Genomic DNA, 20,750 nt, shown 5'->3' with positions numbered 1-20,750 from the left:
CTTCCCCACCCCCCAGTCATCTTAATTTTCTCGTCCGAGAACTATTTGGGGAGGACCGAACCTACAGCATTCCAGGCATCCTGCCAGGTGCTGGGGACAGTTTTGGCGAACAAAGCTGACCTGACCTGGGCCCTCAGGTTCATTCAGAGCCTGTTGAAAAACTTCTTTCTTCTGGTCCCACCCTTTACCACTTAGGTGACTTAGACCAGGTGGCTTCATTTCAGCGAGCCTCTGTTTTTACCTCTGGGAGATGAAGCACATAAGAGCCATAATTAGAGAAGATAACGTGTCACACACAGAAAGTCTGTCACGTGGGGAGCTCATGTGTCCTTCATCACGGCCAACCTTCTCCCCTAAGTCCTGTTACTTAAGAGTCCACATAAAGTGATACATAAAAAGAATTAAACTTTTCAAACTTGGAGCATCTTTATTTTGCCTGAATTTGGTACTTCCCCTTCCAGGGCAAGTCGAAAACAGGGCTATAACTTGCAGAGACAATGAACATGTTATCAACAGAAATGCACATTCCGAGATAATGTAGGTCCAGCTTCCCAGGGTCCGGCTTATCCCTCCCTCTTCCAACGCGGGGGGTTGAGGCAGGCCTGGCGCCATCTTGGACCATAAATCATTTCCAAACGGTTCCTGGACGGCACAAACCCCCAGAGCAGTACCTTCTACGCAGCTGAAGAATTTCCTGCCAAAACGGATAAGAATTTCCTGTTTTGCTTTTCATTATTACTTTAAATAATCATATTCAGAGTCTTGGAGGAGCGTAAGCAGCATGGGCCGAGGGGGCACGGCAACATCTTTTCTGGATTAATTCTGGACTATTGGCTTGCAGCCACTTGAGAAATGGCAAGTGGAGATCGGAACAAAAATGCACAAAACAGCCAGTTGCAGTGAGAGAGCACAGCTGACGCCTGCGGTCCCCTATGTTCAGTGCTGGACTTGGCCCCTGCCTTTGCCCATGACGCCAGACCAGGCAGGAGTGTCCTCCCTGTCACTCAGCCTGATTCGCCTCTTGGAGTTCAGGAGGGAGCCCCCACAAGTCCTCAGGGTTACCCCTTTTTCCTGCCAAGAAGAACCCCGGGTGCCCTTATAAGCATGACCCTCTCAGGGGGGCAGCTCCAGGTAACTCCCAAACTAACCACGCCTGCCCCCGTGGGCATCTGCACCTGCTCCAAGAACGCAGGCTGGGCAGCTCAAGGTCTCAGGTGCCAAGATCTGGACCACATGTGTCCTGCTGGCCCTGCTGCTCCTACCCTAAAATAAAGCCTCGGAGCCTTAGGGCCTCATCCCCTCCAGCCCCAAGGACAGCAGTAGCCTCTTACCCACGTGCTATTCTTAGCCCTACTTCTCTAGAGCTGCTCCTACTATCCACACACTACTCAACAGTTCACGCACCTGCTCAGAACTGTCAGGGTCTCGCAAACAAGGCACACACCCCTCCTCCTGGCGCTCGGAGCCTTGCGTGGCCTGGTCTCCGATCGTTCTCTTATTATTCCTTCCCTCTGCACCTACGCTTCAGCCCATCTAGGCAGTTCCCCATGAAGTCAGCACTTCTCGTCCTTTGCCGCACCCCTGCTTCCACCTCCACCACCCCTTCTAGATCCTCTGTTATCCCCACTCTCAAAGCGCAGCCTCCTCCATAGTTTCCCCATCAAGGCCACTGGGGGCCAGCGCTCCCATCACACCTACCCCACACAGCTCTCTGTTGTTTTGTCACAATGCAGGCACTGAATGGGTGGTAGGACTGCTGTCAAATATACCCAGTCTCTTCTTCTGGGCATACAGTGGATGGCCTTGTGACCTGCCTTGGCCAACAAATGTAAATGAAAGTGATCTGTGGCATTTCAGGCCAGAATCTTTAAAAGCCAGTATATACATTCCACATTTTCTTCCCCATGAAACATGTGTCAAGGTGGAGCTTCCATTCACCCGAGACCTTGCAGACCTGCTAATGATCATAGCGTGGGAATGAGAAACAGCTTCGCTCCTTAAATCACTGAGATGGGGAGGTCGTCTATCATCACAGCTACATCTACCTTAGTCTGACTTCTGTAACATGAGATCTAGGAGACCATTTAGTCCTGTCCCCGGCTTTACAGACAAGGAAACTAAGCCTTAGAAGAAGTAGAATGACTTGCCCAAAGTCACGTCACTAGCAGTGACTCAAGTCTGGGGCCAAGTTCCCCTAACATCCAATCCAGTGCTGCTTCCTTGGCACCATCTCATAGGACCCTTGAGACCAAAGACCCAACAACTGGAGTCTGGGATCTTGGCCCCTGCCCTCCACTACTTAGCCATGTGATCCTGGGTAAGCCCCTCCTGCTCACAAACCTCAGTTTCCTCACTTCTAGAATGAAAATATGAGATAAAAATTCCTTCTAGGCTGCCTTTCTGTGTACCCCTGTGTACCCCGAAACATTCACGACGGTGGCCTGCACCTGTTGATGACCAACCAGCAGTCCTGTGGGCTTATCCCACCTCCCATGGGAATGACCAGACCTTCACCATGTGGGCAAAGGCCAGCCTGTGTGCACTGCACCACTCTTGAATCACTCTTCTCACCTCCCAGATCCTCATCCAGCTGCCCACAGGTATGAGTTTATGCTTAACTCTCTCTCTACCAGGCCCTGCCTTTAACTTGTATTTACTCAACAAACACTCACAGTTCTTAACTGACTTTACACAAGTACCTGGCCTCTGACAACACAGTGTACCCCTACACTGAGCAGTGTGAGCTTGCTGTTTTTTACCGTTTTTCACATTTGTTTCTTGTGTTTTTCTTATCACACCCCAATTCTTGAGCATTCTAAGAGCCGTCAGTCTTTTTTTTTTTTTCTTTTTTTTTTTCTGTATCTTCTATTTAGTTGTTTTTTTTTTGTTGTTTTTTTGTTTTTTTGTTTTTGTTTTTTTTTAATTTTCCCACTGTACAGCAAGGGGGTCAGGTCTTTTAACCAGGTCATTGGGCTCCTGTCCAGGACACGCTCTTAATTCCTCTCTTTTGTCTTTTGATCTCCCTTCCTTAGGCTGCCTTGGCACGAAAAGCAATTCCCTGGAAATTACGACACCTACGCAGGTGCCATTTAAAACATGGCAGGGGAGGGGAAAAAAAAACACAGCAGAGCATCTCATACTCTTGGACATTGTGTTGAGGCTGCCCTTCAGCCATCAGCCACATGCCCAGCATTCCGAAGGGAGTAGTCAGCCCAGAGCAGGAAGGATCTCAGAGCATGGGTGACCTCTTCTTCGTCCTAGTGGCAGAGAGGACAGTCCACGACCTGGCATAGGTCCTTTCAGAGCAAACAGTTCGCCATAGAAGTTGTCCCCACAATGCCACTGGCAGTCATGGGCCTCCCTGGCCAGCTGTGATGGGCATTAGAGCAAATGACCCTGGCTAAACTCCCGGGTCCCCGCAGCCACCTCAAGTCTTCCCTAAAGCCCTCCTTTCATCTAATCCCAGGCAAGTTAACCAACCAGATCAAAAATGGAAAGGAACCCAGAAAGTCTAGTCCAGCCTGTCCATGAGAATCTTATTACAAATAACATCTATATTTTAAATGTTCTAGTTGCCACATTGGTAATGTGAAACAGGTAGGTAAAATTAATTTTAATGTATTTTTAATACATTGTGGTAAATTGAAATGTATTGTTTCAATGTGTAATCAGTATAATTATTACTAATGAGAAAGTTCACATTCTTTGGAACTGTCTTTGAAATCCACTGTGTATTTCACACAGCTCACCCCACTTTGGAACAGAGTTCAAGTGCTCAGTGGCCATTTGCAACTAGTGGCCTCTGTACTGAGAGCACAGGTCTAGTTAAGCCTCTAATTACTAGAGATGAGAAAACTGAGGCCCTGAGATGAAAAATGAATGACATTAAGGTCCCCCTTCAGAGGCAGGTTAAAGCCCACGTGTTTGCAATGCTCTTTTAGTTGCATCCCTTAAAAAACAAAAACAAAAAAAACACCAAACCAGAACAAAACAAAAATACCACTCAGTAGCAAGTAAGGTGTCTGGTGTCTCTACAAACCCCAGACAAAAGGTTAGGGGTACATTAGCAGGTTACAAGAAGGAGTCATGTGACTTTTAAATGCAAGCAAGCCCTGGATTCAGGAAATTTGTCCCTGCTCTCTGAGTGGGGTAATTATTTTGCTGCAGGTAAAGCCATGCTAAACAGAGAGATGTTCCAGGAGAAAGGGTCCTTGAGAGCTTCCAGCTGGCTGCACCTACACTAGTGGCCACTGGCTCCATTAGCCTAGCTCCTGACCTGAAGCAAGACATTGAACAAAATATTGCTGGTAAAGAGAAAAGAGCATGAGTTCTGGAATCAAGCGGACTCACTTCCAGTCCCTGACCACCTCTGCGAGCTCCTGTTTTCTCCACTGTAATGAGGAAGATGCTGATGGTACATTTCACTGATGGCTGCTGGAGAGACTGAATGGCCTGGTCCCACTAACAAGTCCTCAGCACACAGTCAGGCCTCAGTAAACTTTAGCTTTCCTGCCCCGATGGGCCTGAGCTAGCTTCTCGTAACAAATCACTGCCCTTCCCCTAACTGCTTTTGAGAAACGGGTCCTTTGGCTTTAAAAGCCACTCCTAGTCAGGGCCACTTAGCTGTGGAATCACATGACGGATGTCTCTGGACCACCTTTCTAGGCCCAACCATGATGTGTCTGGAGCTTTGCCCTGTTACAGTCACAGGGGCTGCTCCCGGCAACACTGCTGCCTGGGGTTAGAAAGAAAACCAAGCTGGCATATCATAGCTCTTTGTCCATCTGTGTCATCTGGGACCAGTCTCAGAGGAAGCCAACTCCGGTAGTGAACCCCAGGGCCAAAGCTTGCGAGGATGGGGCATCTCAGTGGGGGGGATAAACTTAGTGCCCAGCTTGGATATGGGAATGCCTCTCTCTCCTTGTGGTAGTTCTAATTCTAACATCAAGTAAAAATAGAATTTCCTGTTGATCTGATAAGAAATTCCTGTTTTTCGAGGGCATGGACGGCAGGGTTTACCAACTACTTCCGACATAGATGATTAAAGAAAGGCAGGGCCGAGTGGGCCCTGGTTCACTTTTCTTTATTTTTAACGTGTAAAGACAGCTCATATCAAGAAGAAACGTAGGGTGTGATTAATAATTTCCTACCTACACTGAAGACCTTGGCTGGCTTTGGAAAAGTTCTTTCTGTGGGTTCTCTGGTGTCTGGATATTTTTAGATGCCAGATGTAGTTTGGTCCAGACTTCTTAGACTGAGCTGCTGGACCTCATGCATGGAACTTGGCATAGAAGGGAGGCACCCTGCAGCAGGGTGCAGGGGCCAGGCCCCACCCTTCACCCCAAATCCTTAGTCCCCCCAACCTGTGCTCTGCTTCTAGGATGGCCCAGAGACTCTGCTCAGCAGTCCCAGCTGTGCTTGCTTCTGCATCAACAGCTCAAAGAGTTTGTCTCTAGTGGACACTTGAGGCTTTAGGGCCTCCCAGCATCCATCTCTTAGTCCTTCTGTTAATGGCTCCCCCATTTCCATTTGCAGAATGACCTTTTCTCCCCATTGTGCAGGCTTGAATGAACGGTCAATCAAGGATTCTCGCCCTCCCCTAGTCAAGTGGCCTGTCAATCAGACCAGACCCTCTTCTGGGATTTGGGACCTTGAGTGGAGGGACGTAAAGACAGGAAAATGACCACCACGCACCCACCCCAGCAGTCAGCCTCTCACCTCTGGACCCTGGACCTTGTCTGGCCCCTGCCCTCTTGAGTCTGATTATTCATTTCTCCAATTCTGTGGGCCACCCAGCTGCCCTCTGCAGATCTCCCTTTTCTACTACTCCTAAGTAAAGCCCTGTGACGAGCACAAGAGTGTATTGATGGTGAGTCATCGGTGTCGCCTTACAGGCCTCCTAACAGGGAGGCAAGAGCCATAGCACAAACATGTGAACCTTGACCGGCGGAGAGCACCCCCACACCAGACAGCTCCCCAGCCTTTTAACAGCTCTGTGAGGAGGGCAAGTGGCAACCATCGCAGCTTTTGAGAAATGAGGAGGCTGAGGTTCAGAGACCTGCCAGCTGCTACACAGCCTGGGTGCAGCAGAGCCATCACTTAAACATCCGTCTGTCTCCTGATTCCAACCACAATGTTGCCCACCAGACACTCTCTCCCAGGCCTCTTGAGCTGAAGTGCAGCCATTTCTCCAAGATAAGGGTTATCCGATCTTGACCCTTTTCTGCAAATTTTTTTTTTTTTTTTTTGCTTTTTTGCTTTTTAGCGCCATATATGCAACACATGGATGTTCCCGGGTTAGGGGCTGAATTGGCACTGTAGCTGCCAGCCTATGCCACAGCCACAGCAACAGAGGATCCGAGCTGCATCTGCGATCTATGCCACAGCTCACAGCAATGCTAGATCCTTAATCCACTGAGGAAAGCCAGGGATTGAACCTGCATCCTCATGGATACTAGTCAGATTTGTTACTGCTAAGCCACAATGGGAACTCCCTCTTCTGCCTTTTGATGCCCATGGCCTGGCTTACCAGTAACTGAAACTGGGAAACCAACCTCTGAGATATATTTCACAAAGTCTGACTTGTTACTACATCCAAGCGGAGAACTCATAAAAACACATCCTCAAAACCATCTTTAAAATGTCATTGGGATTGTATGTGTGTGTTCCTATCGGCTATTCACAACTGCCAAAATGTGGAAGAGTCCAAATATCCATTAATGGGTGAATAGATAAACAAATTTTGGTACACCCATACAAGAGAATATTATTTATCCATTAAAAAGAATAAAGTACTGATTATGCCACAGTGTCAGTGCATCTTAAAAATATACTAAATGAAAGAAACCATATGTAAATAAATGCCAATATTGTATGATTCCATGTATAGGTAGTATTCAGAAGAGCTAAGTCCATAAAGACAGAAGACAGTTTATGGTTGCCAGGAGCTGGAAGGAGTGGGAAATGGTGAGAAACTGCTTAATGGGTACAAGGTTGTACTCTGAATGACAGGAAAGTTTTGAAGCACATGAAAAGATGCTTGACATCACTATTAGAGAAATGCAAATCAAAATAACAACGAGGTATTACCTTACACCAGTCAGAATGGCCATCATCAAAAAGCCAACTAACAAATGCTTCAGAAGGTGAGGAGAAAAAGGATCCCTCCTACATTGTTGGTGGGAATGTAAACTGGTACAACCACTATGGAAAACGGTATGGAAGTTCCTTAAAAAAACTAAAAATAGACCTACTATGTGATCCCAGCAATCCCTCTCCTGGGCATCTATACAGTGAAAAACATAATTTGGAAAGATACATACACCCCAATGTTCACTGCAGCACTATTTACAACAGCCAAGACATGGAAGCAACCTAAATGTCCATCGACAGAGGATTGGAGAAAGACGTGGTATATGTACACAATGGAATATTAATCAACCGTAAAAAGAATGAAATGTCATTTGCAGCAACATGGATGGACCCCGAGATGATCATACTATGTGAAGTAAGCCAAAGACAAATATGAATGATATCACTTATATGCAGAATCTAAAAAAATGATACAAATCAACTTATATGCAAAACAGACATAGAAAACAATCTTACGGTTACCAAAAGGGAAAGCAGGGAGAGGGGAGGGAAAAATAGAAGTTTGGGATTCACATATACACTTGGCTATATATAAAATAGACACCCAACAAAGACCTACTGTATAGATTAGGAAACTATACTCTGTGCTTTATAATAGCCTATAAAGGAAAAGAATATGAAAAATAGATACGTATGTGTAACTGAATCACTTTGCTGTACACCTGAAAGTAACGCCATATTGTAAATCAACCTACACTCCAATTAAAAACATTTTTTTAAGTTTTGGTACTAGATAAAGTTGGTGGCTGCATAATGTTATGAATGTTCTAAATGCCCCTGGATCACTCACTCTAAAACGGTGAATGTTATGTGAATTTTATCTCAATAAATCACATAAAAACTTCAGTTGCTAAAATAATAATAAAATGAATTTGAACAAAACGAAACCAGAATATCACTGGGCCCCCTCCTTTCCTTTTAATTCCTCTTAGTGTCCCTGACTCCATTCCCTTCCTCAGTTCAGCATTCATGCTCACCTGCCACCACTCTTACTCATGACTGATGTTTGCTCAATCAATAACACCCCTGGACACCCCAGTGACGAGAGATCAAGGCTCAGCTGGGTGTTCAAATCTTCCAGTCTTTACATCTAAATGGCCAGCACCCCTCTACTTGAGTAGCCTGCTCTCCCCACTGTCACTGAGCTACGCGAGCCCAGCCCTCGTAAGAGAGATGATCTTGAGGAATCTTCACTCTCTATAAAGGTGGCTGAAAATGTGATGATGTTACTAAACCACTGCGGCTGCTACTAAGAGTGTCCAGCCATCTACAACCTCATTCACCCCAGCTCTCCAAGGGCTTTTATATTCGGATGAGCATGTGTCCCACCCAACTGAGACAGTTTTCCTGAGCTCTTCTTGTTTGTGGAGTGCGCTCTGGTGTGAACTGTTCTGGTGACTGCTTTTTTTTTTTTTTTTTTTTTTGGCCCTTTTCCTTTTGCATATGATGCAGCTTTCTCTCACTCTGCATTTCTACCACGATAACCTCTACTCCCTTTTGTTTTACATTTCCCCTTAACCTTTCCCTTGGTTGAAACATAGAATGGGTATTTGCATGACCTATTGAGCCCAGACAGTGGCACTGGAGCCAAGATATCAGGACAAATCATCTACTAAGAACCTTCCCAAGGGGTGGTGCAGAGTGCTGACGGGCCAGGAGGTCCTAAGAAGAAGATAAAATGAGATCTCTGAGAACAAATATCTTTGATTTGTGAGCAAAGTTCCATGAAAGGGCTGGTTTCCCCTTTCCACTGCAGCATGGACCATGTAGCTTCATTACAGGATGGGAGGGGCTGGATGCAGCCAGTTGTCAAATGTTGCAATGGGGGCCCCGGGTTATTTGTTTGAGGTTTTAGCTGGTTGAAGGGCCATTTGTTTGTCTGTTTCCTCCTGATTCATATGCCTTTGTCAAACACACACTTTTGAGCAAGGCTATGAGCAGCTCAGCCAGCCCATGATCAACAGGCATCTCAAAGTCAATGAATGCTAAGATCCTGAGCCAAACTGCAGAGACAAGGCCACGCAAAGAGAGGGTGTTCCGGCAACACTTGACATATACTGTTGCATTTAATATTCATGATAACTGTAGCTACAGATAGATATAACTATCCCTCCACGAGTGATGAGGAAAAAGCCTCAGAGGGTTAGCCAAATAGCCCCAGCCACACAGCTGGTACTCGTGGAGTGGGGCTGGATTCCAAAATCTCTGCTTTCCTTCCACTCCAATGTCAGTGCCCCTCTTTTCGCCTTTCTCATTCATCCTTGGAGCTTTTCTAAGAATGAGCTGGCCTCAGGTTAGCTCTCCCACCTGTGGGGTATCTTTGTTGGACTCCTATAGTGCTGATGAGCTGTGTTGCTCATTTGATTATTGATTTCATAATCTTCTCATACAGTCTCACCTGTGTCCTAACATACACTTGCTTCCAGCATGTGTATCTTGTATCCTCGATAAAAGCATGGATTCCCTGAGAGAGGACAACTGCTCTGCCCTCCTTCGCCAGCCCTGCCTAGTAAAACGCCGAATAAGCGGAAACTGGGATCTGGAACTTTAAATGGTTCTCAAGGACTGTTCTCAGCCAGGGCCAGACCATTCCAGAAACCCCTCAGTGATCACATGAGGACATGAAAAAAGAAATATATGGTTTCAACTGACCTCACGGCCTCTAGTTATTTTGGCTGTTAAATAGCAATCTATAATTTCTTCTGGGAGAAAAAAGGGTTAATTCCACTCCTTCCAGGGTTTTGGCTCTCAGAGTTCCAGAGTTGACAGTCACTGCTATTGAAACTCACTTAGGGGACAAACTGCTTGTAAAAGCATTCAGATTCAAAAACCCCTTAAATTAAACTCCCCGGAACCGGTTGTGTTTCAGAATTCAAAATTCTTCAGATTGCAGAAAGGAGAGGTGCATATTCAATCTATTATGTAACAAGCCAGCAGGGTCCAAAGCTGCCCCTCATTAGTGTTTCTAAATATAGCTGGAAGCCACTTGAGGAGAGGTTTTGCTTCCAAATGAGTTTTGACACCAACCATACAATTTTCACAGTTTTTCAGACTTCAGAATCCTAGATAACAGAACATGGACCTCTAATGGATAATAATTATTGAGTGCTTATTATACTCCAGACTCTGCTAAATGCCGACTGTGAGTTATCTCATATAATCCACCAACAGCACTGAGAGGTAGGTTCTCATTCTATTTCCATCTCCTAGATGAAGGAACTGAAGCTGAAAGATGTTAGCAACTTGCCCAAGGTCACAGAGAGTGAGCACTGGAGCAGGACTCCATGGGTAGTTATAGGCGTCACACCCTTCCCCACCTCTGGGGTCCCCTCCAGGGGCACTGAGGCTGGTGGCCTGGGAGAGGCAAGTGACTCCTGTGGGACCGCTGGGCTATGGGTCTGGGCAGATTTCACCCTCAGGCGTGGAGAGGCAGAGCCCCAGGTCTTAAAAGCAAGAGACACGAGAAAGTTGGCCACCTTCCTGAACTAAATGAATGACAGGCTCATGGCTGAACTTCAGCCTTGACCCTGAATGAGAAATCATGACACAGGCATCACTTGGCCTGGAGGGCGTGCATGGAACAATGGTTAAGAGCAGGAGCTCTGAGGTCAGGCCATGGGGGGTCAAATGCTGTAACTGGCTGGGGGTTGCTGGGCAAACTGTCTTCCTGGCTAAGTTTCAGCTCCCTCTTCTGTAAGATAAGGTTTCATGGCACTTCATCACAAGACTGTTTTGAAGATTACATGAACCAATTCATGTACACACACTGCCTGACACAGAGGGGCCCTCGATATTAGCTTTCAATAGAAGCCTGTGTAGGATCATAAACTGAGATAGCCGAGCAGGGAAGGAATCGATCTTCTGATCCTTCGGTGTGCACGGGCCCAGTCTAAATCCTTTTGCTGGAGAAACGCCGTTTCAAAGCCTTTCACCGCTCAGCCACGCTAGACTGGGGTTTGAGGAGGGGAGAGCAGTGCATGGCTCGGATGGCAGGGGACATCAAGTGTGTCCACGGCAGACCCTGCGGAGGTGCCATGGCTGCTTTACACTGGCCGGGGGTGGAAGCGGGGGTAACATGGACTGGGCTGGAGCACGGAGGTTCCAAGAGCCCCAACAAAGACTCGATCCACGGTCTCTGAGCAACTCAAAGACAAATCAATAAGTCACTACTCCTGTCAGTTCATTCTACACAAACGCCCTGGGAAAGGGCCTCGGGCGCACATGGTTTTCCTTCCGTAACTCTGAGAATATCTGAAATAATGGCCAGTCCTTCCTGATAAACAGTTTGGCCTTTCCCCACCAAACACAGACCCTCAGAAATGGCCACCTGGAGCAACACACATGACCAGCCATTCAACTGTCCTCGGAGGCTGCCAAGCTTTGCCTGCGGGGATGCAAACAGAACCATACATCCCCGGGGTCTTCCGGGGCCAGCACTGGGGTGACCTCAGGCCTGGGGCCACATTCTACAGGACACTCGTGGAGATTCTGTGCCTGAAAAGCCTTCCTCTGATGCACAAACTCATGGCCAGACACAGGCACCAGACAAAAGGCACCAGAGAACAAAAGTTCCAGGAAGACGGGTCGTTTACCCATGCACCCTCTTCACCTCTGTATCCCCAGAGAAGAACCGCATTTGACAAATGATATTACGTGCTTGACAAATGTTTGTTGAGTGAATAAAGAAAAGGACACACACCTTTTGGGCAGTGCAATGTAGGTAGGGCTCAGCTTCTCCCAAGGGGGTGTCTCTGTCTTGTCCTCTCCATCCTGGCCGCAGGCACCTCTGGCTGGCACTGGAGCCCATCTGAGCACAATGCCTGACACCTGAGGCTAGAGGAAAGGGCGCCAGAGCCCCAGGAGCCTGCCCTCACTGGCTGATCTGACACTGCTGTCAGCTGTGGCCTGTTAACCCCGTATTTAAAGCTCACAACGTCTGCTCTTGTTCCACAGACAGATCTGCCATTAGGAGTGGTCCAGGCTGAAACTCAGCTGCTCTGAAGAGCAATAATTAAATCAGCAGAGCATGCTGTCTGCTTCCGGTTCCTTTCACACCTGTCTGCCAGCAGGATTACTGGGTAAAAGAGGATCTCGGCTGGGCCCAGACTGGTAAGCACCCTGCAAAAGTATCCACAGGCCTGGGACTGGCCGGAAGGGGGTTGGTGGTCAGCCACATGCGGAGCAGCTTCTAAGACCCACAGAGCAACTCAATGACATTTCAGGAGCTGGAGGTGGAGGAGGGGGCAGCTGCCATGTGGCCTGGGGGATCTGCAGGCAGGGCTGCAGCGGATGAGGCTCACACAGAGAGTGAGCAATAGGCAAGGGCTACCGGCCAGGAATAATCGCTCCCTTCTATTTACTGGGCGCTCCTGGGCATCAGGGCTCTACTGGCATCTCTGTACCACAGCTCCCTCCTTAAGTGGCCCAGAGTTTAGGAATGTCCCCCAGGCTGAGGAAAGCACACAAGAGACATTCTGGAAGTACTTGCGACTGGGCAGGGCCGAGGTGGGTGAGAGCCCAGATTAGAGGCCCTCCCTTCCTGGCACAGCTCAGTGACCCGCCCTGGACAGCGGTGTCCTGGTTTGAGGCCACGGGCTCCGGGGAGCAGAAAGAAGCAGCCTCTGGGCTCCCAGGGGCTCATGGGAGTGGAGGTCAGCATGTGGCTTCCCCTCTCAGGACCCTGTGGCCTTCTGTAAATACACACAGCCTGGAGTTCCCGACTGTCCCAGCTGATCATCCAGGAAAAAGAAAAGATAAATAAATAAATAACCACAGAGCCCCCACTGAGCCCTGCCCCATTCCAGGTCCCATAAACACAGATGATTACAAATAATTGGGATCCCTTGAAAAGATCCTCATCAGAGCCAAAAGGTGAGGCCACAGGTTCTGAGACGGAAACAGCAGCCCCTAGAGAGAAAGCCGAGATGGCGGTCACCTCCAGTGGGGGGGCCCCGGGGGCCTCTGCTCTGAGGGGCTCCCGGTAAGGAAAGCAAGAAGTAGAAGCATCTCTGGAGCCTGGAAGGTCCTAGAAGATGATATAAAAGGCCTGCTGAGGATATAGGAGGCTTGGCTGGGTTAGAAAGAAACCCAGCTAAGATCTCTCATGGTTTTTCTTGTAGCTCAAAAGTCTAATGAAATAAAAAGTGGAAAAACCTGTTGTTATCGTCACATGGGTTTTCTAAAGGAGAACTTCTATCTGGGATGATGGAAAGAGTTCCATTGAATGATGAGCTACAGCTGCCACCTAGGCACTCTAAGGTTTTGTGTCATAAGGTTAGGAAGTAAGTAGTGGACTTGCTACTACTTACTGGCAGGGGCGACGGACGTGATCGCAGGAGGAGGTCGGGCTGCTGTTACTGGCAGGGGTCAGGGAGGGCACCATGTCACTCACTTGGGTGCCCCTTGGTGCTCTCAGGACCAATCTTGACAGTAAACAGGAAATGAAGCAGTCATGGGCTTAGATGAGCATTGAAGAGACTCCAACACCTCAGGGAGGAGGCTTTATTGGGGTTACATCACCAGGGAAGCTGTTGAGGCCAGCAGAAGGGCTGGCCGAGGGTGAGGCAGCTAAGGATGGACAGTCAAGGAGGGAGACGTGAGTATTAGACGTGGCCCTGGACCAGCTAGGGTTTGTCTCCTTTCCTCTTAGAAGTGTCCCCCAGGAAAAGAGACCACACGATTCTGGAGGAGCTGCTTCCAGCACGTAAAAGAAGTGGGTCTGAGTGGAGCAAAAGATGGACCATTGAAGATGCTGTTATGAGCAGCTCAGATGCTTCTTCAGGACTACAGGACTCATTCCCTCGGCTTCCAGAAGTGTAGCTACCTGAGAACCCCTCAGGATTGCCTTGGTGATAGAGAGCTGCCGCACCCCAAATCACACCCTTTTCCCAGGGCAACCTGCATCCAATGACTGGTTGACATGGGTCTAAAAGCCTGGTACCATCACAACTCAAGACGACTCTGATGGTCCACCCCAGCTTCCGGGCTCCCCACAGGGTTGGCAGAGGCCTGTGATGCCCCTGCACCAGCCCCAGCTTTTCCCTCACTTCAATCCTGCCTCCTCCTTGCCCTCCTTCCACAGAGCCCATCTTGAGAGCGCTCCCTAGTAAGGCTTCCACACTGTGTAACCCCGCCCGCCTCCATCTGGCACATACTGGCATAGAGCAACCACCCCCACATGTGTTTGGTAAAACAAATACATCTTTTGAAGTTTGTTCACTGTGTTTGCATTACCAACTAAAACTTTAAATAATATTATTAGAGCAGATTGAAATGACCCCCTCCCCCTTCCTCATAGACACAATCCTCATGGAGAAGCCCTGGCGTCACCTCCAGGAAGCCCTCGGCAGTGCTGAAAACAAGAGATTAGGTCATGGCTTGAGGCAGAAGGGGGTCTGGGGTGGAGTGCCCGACTCTGATCTGTGCTTCTGCCCCTGCAGCTGGGTGAGCTGAGGCCTCAGCCCACTCCTCCAATATCCCCGCCCTCATCTGTCTGACCCGCCTGCCTCCTCCCTGGGTTGTGTAGGTCAAGTGAGATCTCCAAATATTATATTTGGAAGGACAGTTTAAACTGCAAAAAGCTATGCAAAAAATAAGTGAGTATCACTTAGCGAATGGCCAATGAATTGGATTCACTTCCTGTATTCGTGGCTAACTCTGGACACTCATTCCTCTAGTGTTGGATGAAATGAGACGTCAGTATGATCTGCCCTAAATACATCCACTATTTTCCTCACCTGGTTCATTTCAAGACTCCAATACGATAACAAATGTGAGTGTGCATAGGAGTGATGCACTGTGGGGAGGTGGGGGCAGGAGAGGGTGCGCTTGAGCCAAAAGAGAAGACCCGGGTCCTCTGCTTTCGCCATCACTTTCCAGCTTGATGGCCTTGGGCAAATCACCTAATTTTTCCTCTGTTAAATGGGACTGGTAACCCAAGCTCTGCTCTCCATACAGTTTCATTTCTTTTTCTTTTTTAAAAGTCAATGAAAATATTTGGACGCATTTGGGGTAAATTGAGGCCAAGAGAATTACAAAGTCCTTACCTCTTACAACCGGAGAAGTTAGACTGAACCCAGGGTCTTGACTCCCAAACGTAGCCTCTTTCCATGCGGGGTCAAGTAGTATTAGGACCAGAAGTAACAATAGGGATGCTGATTATAACAGTGATCACCGCCACCTTTACAATATCTCAGGCCACTTGGCGCGTCTGTCTTCATTCGAAGCCCCTCTGGGTTAAGGGAGCACAGCCTGGTGATGTTATCAAGGTCTTTATTTCAGACCCAACTCCCCATCCACCCCTGCTGCCAGGCACCCTTGGGCAGTGCACAACAGCCCAACTCCACTTGGCAGCCCCTGTGGTCATCACTTGAAGTTTTGAGTTGTTTCTCTGCAGCAGGAGGACTATATGCACAACATGTTACTGTTTTGAAGGCTGTCCCCACATGGAAATCAGTGGGCTAGAGTGTAGACTGGCCAAGAAAGAGAGGCACCAACGTGACAGATAGACAGACATCTCCTTTTCTAGATGAGAACAGGGAAAGGAGGGTAGCCTAGAAACAGAGGGAAGAAAGAAAAGGAAGAGAGCCCAGCATGTGGTTGGGATTTCAGGGAAGTTCTCAGCTTAGAGATGAGGAGAAGGCATTGTCAAACTTCCTGCTGGGGAGGGGACACGGAGAAAGGACATGGAGAGAAGGGAGCTTTGAATGTTCCCAGCGGTTCCCAAGGGCATGTCCATTCTTGCTGCAAATGTCCCCCCACAACCAGGAGGTCTGGCCCTGCACATGGCAGCCCAGAACCCCACTGCACCAGTGGGAAGAGGAGCTGAGCCTTCTAGGGTGAGACAGGAGGTACTGGGCTTCCCGGCACACAAACCCCACTCCCTCCCCTGCCCTTTCTCCCTCCATGTATCACACATCCCTTTCTTCTGGGTGTGGACCAATGGCATTTGGCCTGGGTGGAAAGTGCCCCACGCCCTGTGATACACAGGGCTCCATCCACTGCTCCCAGCTGATGGAATAACTTGGCATCTAGCAAACATCACGTAGCAGTCAAAAGGTGAGAGCATCAGCTCGGACACAATGCTGTGTGTTTCTAGGTCAGGTGAGATTCTGGATCTGCAGCATCAAGGTATTATGTGATGAGAGCACAGAGTTTCAAGTCAGCTGACCTAGATTCAAGTTCTGACTTAGCTACTCACCCACCCAATTTGTGACCTGAATGAGTTAGCTAACCTCGTTGAGGCTATTTCCTGATCTAGAAAATAGGTTTAGTGCTCAAGTCATGGAACTACCGTGAATTAAAAGTATCTGTGAAGTATGAAAGGCTACAGTGCGGTGAGATAGAGTGGAGGGGGAACATGGTAGTCGGGGTTAAAGAGCTCAGCACTGGGGTCTCAGTTCCACTCTTCACTTGCACTGGGCCTTGGACAAGGCACTGAAACTTTTTTTTAAAATGTGGACTATTTTTTAGAGCAGTCTTAAGTTCACAGCATAGTTGAGCAGAAATTACAGAGAATTCCATATCCTCCCACTTCCCACCATCAGCACCTGCCCAGGGGTGGTACATCCATTACAACTGATGAGCCTCCACTGACACCTGAAATCATTGTCACCCAAAGTCATCATCCCAAGTCTATAGTTTATGTCAAAGTTCACTCTTGGTGTTGTATATTCTGTGGGTTTTGACAAATGTACAATGTCATGTATCCACCATGTAGTTATCATGCAGAAGAGTTTCACTGCCCTAAAAATCCTCTGTGCTGACTATTCATCCATCTGTCCTTCCAAGCCCTGGCAACCACTTGTCTTTTACTGTCTTCACAGTTTTGCCTTTTCCAGAATGTCATATAGTTGGAATCATATCATGTGGAGCCTGTTCAGAGTGCCTTCTTTGCTTAGTAATATGCATTTAAGATTCCTCCATGTCTTTCCATGGCCTGATATCTCATTTCTTTTCAGCACTGAATAATATTCCACTATCTGGATTTGCCAGTTTGTTTATCCTTATTTGCTAGTTTGTTTACCCACTTACTGAGGGATATCATGGTTGGGTCCAAGTTTGGGCAATTATGAATAGAGTTGCTACAAACATCCATGAGAAGATTTTTGTGTGGATGTAAATCTGCACTTCAGTTGAGAAAATACCAAAGAGCACCACTGCTGGATCATATGGTTACTGTAACTTTTCAGAGCCTCATTTTTCCAGATGGTAAAATGGAGATAACATCTCCCTGTAGGGCATGGTGATGGTTCATTGAGCTGAGGCACATGAGGCACTTAGCACAGCACCCAGCTCATAGGTGGTGCTCAACTAATGGGAGCTGTGCTTCTCACCTGCACAGGTGTTAGTGAAACACTAATGAGGGGGATGACATAGGGGGTATGGCAGTCATGCATCGTGTGTTCACAGTCCAAGAAGACACAGGACAGCAAGAAAGGCTGGAAGATTATGGGGGCCCCACTGCCTCCACTGAGGGGGATGTGGTAGTCTCCTGAGCTGTGGGAGGAAGTGGAGATAAACGCTCTGTCTCACAGTGAAGTCTGTCCCAGGTTTAGTCAACCAGCATGTTGGGGAACCTGAACCCTTAGACGTCTGCTGTCCCCCACCATCTCCTTCCCAAACCCACTCCCCAGAAGCTGCCCCCAGCTCTTCCTCCACCTGACTCATCTGAAGCTAAGCCCCACCCATAATCAGAAGCTCAGAGGTGACAAAAACAAGGCTTTTAAAAATTTTCTTTTCTTCTACTTCCTGTGAATTCTCTACTTTTTTCCCGAATTACCAGGTCACCAGGAAGCATTGCTAGCTCAGTTTTGTTTTTTGTTTTTTGTTTTTTTTTCCTTTTTACTTCTCTGATGACAAGATCTACTTGGAGGCAGACGTGAGAGTAAGGTGTGCGCCAGCAGTATTTCTTGGGAATCCACTTCTTTGACATTTCTTTGGAGAGGCTGAATGAGGGGACAGGACTGAATGACAAAACGAAGTTCCCCAAGTACTGTGTGGTTTGCAGAAAGCAACGTATCCTTTCCTGCAGGAGGAACTAAAGATATGTTCTCCAAGCCTCCATCCCCAGGCCATGGTAGCGGAAAGCAATAGTGCTGGTTATGTTTTATGTTTATATCTAACCCTTTCTTCTCCAGGCTGCTTTGGAACGATTATATGGTCTGAGTTAGAATTGGGCCTGAGCCTTCCAGGAGTCAGAAAGCTGATGTTTCCAACAATGATGCTTACAAAGCAAATGAATGGAAGAGGCTTCCATCTGAGAGCCTAGAGTGGGTACCACTCTAGTGACCTCATCCGAGCACCCTCCAGCACTTTGCCTGTAAAATGAGGGCATTGGACTTAATAATCCCTTTGATCTTATCTAGACTCATTTTTCATGACGTTAGCACTATCCTGTAGAAGTTACTGCGATGATGGTTGTGTTCACTAAAGCTACACTGTCCAGCTGGTAGCCACATGGCTACTGAACTCTTGAAATGTGCCTCATGGGAGTTCCCACTGTGGCACAACAGAAACGAACCCGACTGGTATCCGTGAGAACGTGAGTTTGATCCATGGCCTCACTCATTGGGTCAAGGATCTGGTGTTTCCATGAGCTATGGTGTAACTCATAGATGCTCCAGTTGGATCCCTCACCCAGGAACTTCCATATGCCATGGGTGTGGCCCTGAAAAAGCAAAAAAATAAATAAATAAGTAAATTTTTAAAAAAGCAGTGTGCCTCATGGTATGGCAAGCAATGCTTTTTATTTCATTTAATTTTAATTATTTTAAGTAGCCACACTACCATATTAGTCAACACAGGTCTAGGGAGCTGGATTCTGACTCTTTTAAACTGCGTGTTCTGTCGTGTCTACCAGAAAGTGTCATCACAAATCTGTCCTCTTCTCCTTCTAGTTTCCAACTGGAAATCATCATCCTCTCCTCCCTGGTTTCTTTTCTCCTACTTTCACCCTCTAGGATCCATTTGGCAGAGCACAGAGTGAGCTTCTTAAAATATAAAATCAACCAAATAACTCTTCTTCTCAAAACCCTTCAATAACTTCCCCATTGCAGACTGAAAACCCTTCATTAGGCCTGGATATCCTGTTCCCCTCTCCCCCTTGCACCCCAACACTTTAGGTTCCTGGGAGCCACCAAATCCTTTTCCAGCTCAGGTCCTTTGCACAAACTTTCCCCTTGTCCTAGAACTGGGGTATCTGATACAATGGCCATTCGTCACATGAGGCTTTTTACATATATACACTTAAACGAACTGAAATTAAAGATTTAGTTCTTCAGTCACATGAGACACATTTCAAGGGCTCAACATAACATGTGGCTCATGGCTACCATGCTGGACATTAGAGTCATGGAATATTTCCATTATCACAGAAGCTCTGGGACATACTTTCCCACACTCAAGCTTGGCTAATTCCTACCCTTCCTTCAAGTCTCAGCTAAATGGCCACATTCCTGGGAGTTCCCGTTGTGGTGCAGCAGAAACAATCCAACTAGGAACCATGAGGTTGCAGGTTCAATCCCTGGCCTCACTCAGTGGGTTAAGGATCTGGTGCTGCCATGAGCTATGGTGTAGGTTGCAGACACAGCTCAGATATGATGTTGCTGCAGCTGTGGCATAGGCCAGCAGCTGTAGCTCCAAATCAACCCCTAGTCTGGGAACATACATATGGGGTGGGTGCAGCCCTAAAAAGCAAAAATAAAATAAATAAATTGTCGCATTTCCACATAGGCCTTTTCTGATCCTCCAGTCTAAAATAAGAGCCCCCAACAATCACTATGGAAAACAGTATGGAGGCACCTCGGAAAACTATATATAGAACTACCATATGACCTAGCAATCCTGCTCCTGGGCATATATCCAGACAAAACTTTACCTTGAAAAAGACATATGCACCCCCATGTTCATTGCAACACTATTCACAATAGCCAAGACATGGAAACAACCTAAATGTCCATCATCAGATGAATGGATTAAGAAGATGTGGTATATATGCACAAAGGAATACTACTCAGCCATAAAAAAGAATGACATAATCCCATCTGCAGCAACATGGATGGAACTAGAGACTCTCATACTAAGTCAGAAAGAGAAAAACAAATACCATATGATGTCACTTATATCTGGAATCTAATATATGGCACAAATGAACATTTCCACAGAAAAGAAACTCATGGACTTGGAGAACAGACTTGTGGTTGCCAAGGGGGAGGGGGAGGGTGGGATGGACTGGGAGCTTGGGGTTAATAGATGCAAACAATTGCATTTGCAGTGGATAAGCAATGAGATCCTGCTATACAGCACAGGGAACTATATCTAGTCACTTGTGATGGAACATGATGGAGGATAATGTGAGAAAAAGAATGCATATATGTATGTGTGACTGGGTCACACTACTGCTGTACAGTAGAAATTGACAGAACACTGTAAACAAGCTATAATGGAAAAAATAAAAATCATTTAAAAAATAAATAAAATAAGAGCCCCTGCTTTCTTACAGAGCCCGCAATTTTCTTTTTCAGTTCTTACAACTGTTTGTAAGGTTATAGGTAGGTGTGTGGTTGTCTAATGTATGTGCCTATTACAGTCTAGGCTAC

General features: G+C 47.2%; 2 long non-coding RNA genes across 2 annotated transcripts; one reads left to right on the top strand and one right to left on the bottom strand.

The window, feature by feature from the left end:
• Nucleotides 402–12,048, bottom strand: LOC110260041. Its single transcript, XR_002342796.1, has 2 exons — nt 11,852–12,048; nt 402–694 (listed from the first exon to the last, which is right to left on the bottom strand). It is a non-coding gene; the product is annotated as an uncharacterized LOC110260041 (long non-coding RNA).
• LOC102157746 lies at nt 12,111–16,148 on the top strand. The gene is made up of 2 exons (XR_002342795.1): nt 12,111–12,261; nt 13,802–16,148. It is a non-coding gene; the product is annotated as an uncharacterized LOC102157746 (long non-coding RNA).

This window comes from Sus scrofa, chromosome 3 (assembly GCF_000003025.6).
Source record: "Sus scrofa isolate TJ Tabasco breed Duroc chromosome 3, Sscrofa11.1, whole genome shotgun sequence".
In the NCBI taxonomy this organism is placed as follows: Eukaryota; Metazoa; Chordata; class Mammalia; order Artiodactyla; family Suidae; genus Sus; species Sus scrofa.
This window is presented reverse-complemented; position numbering and strand designations above follow the sequence as displayed.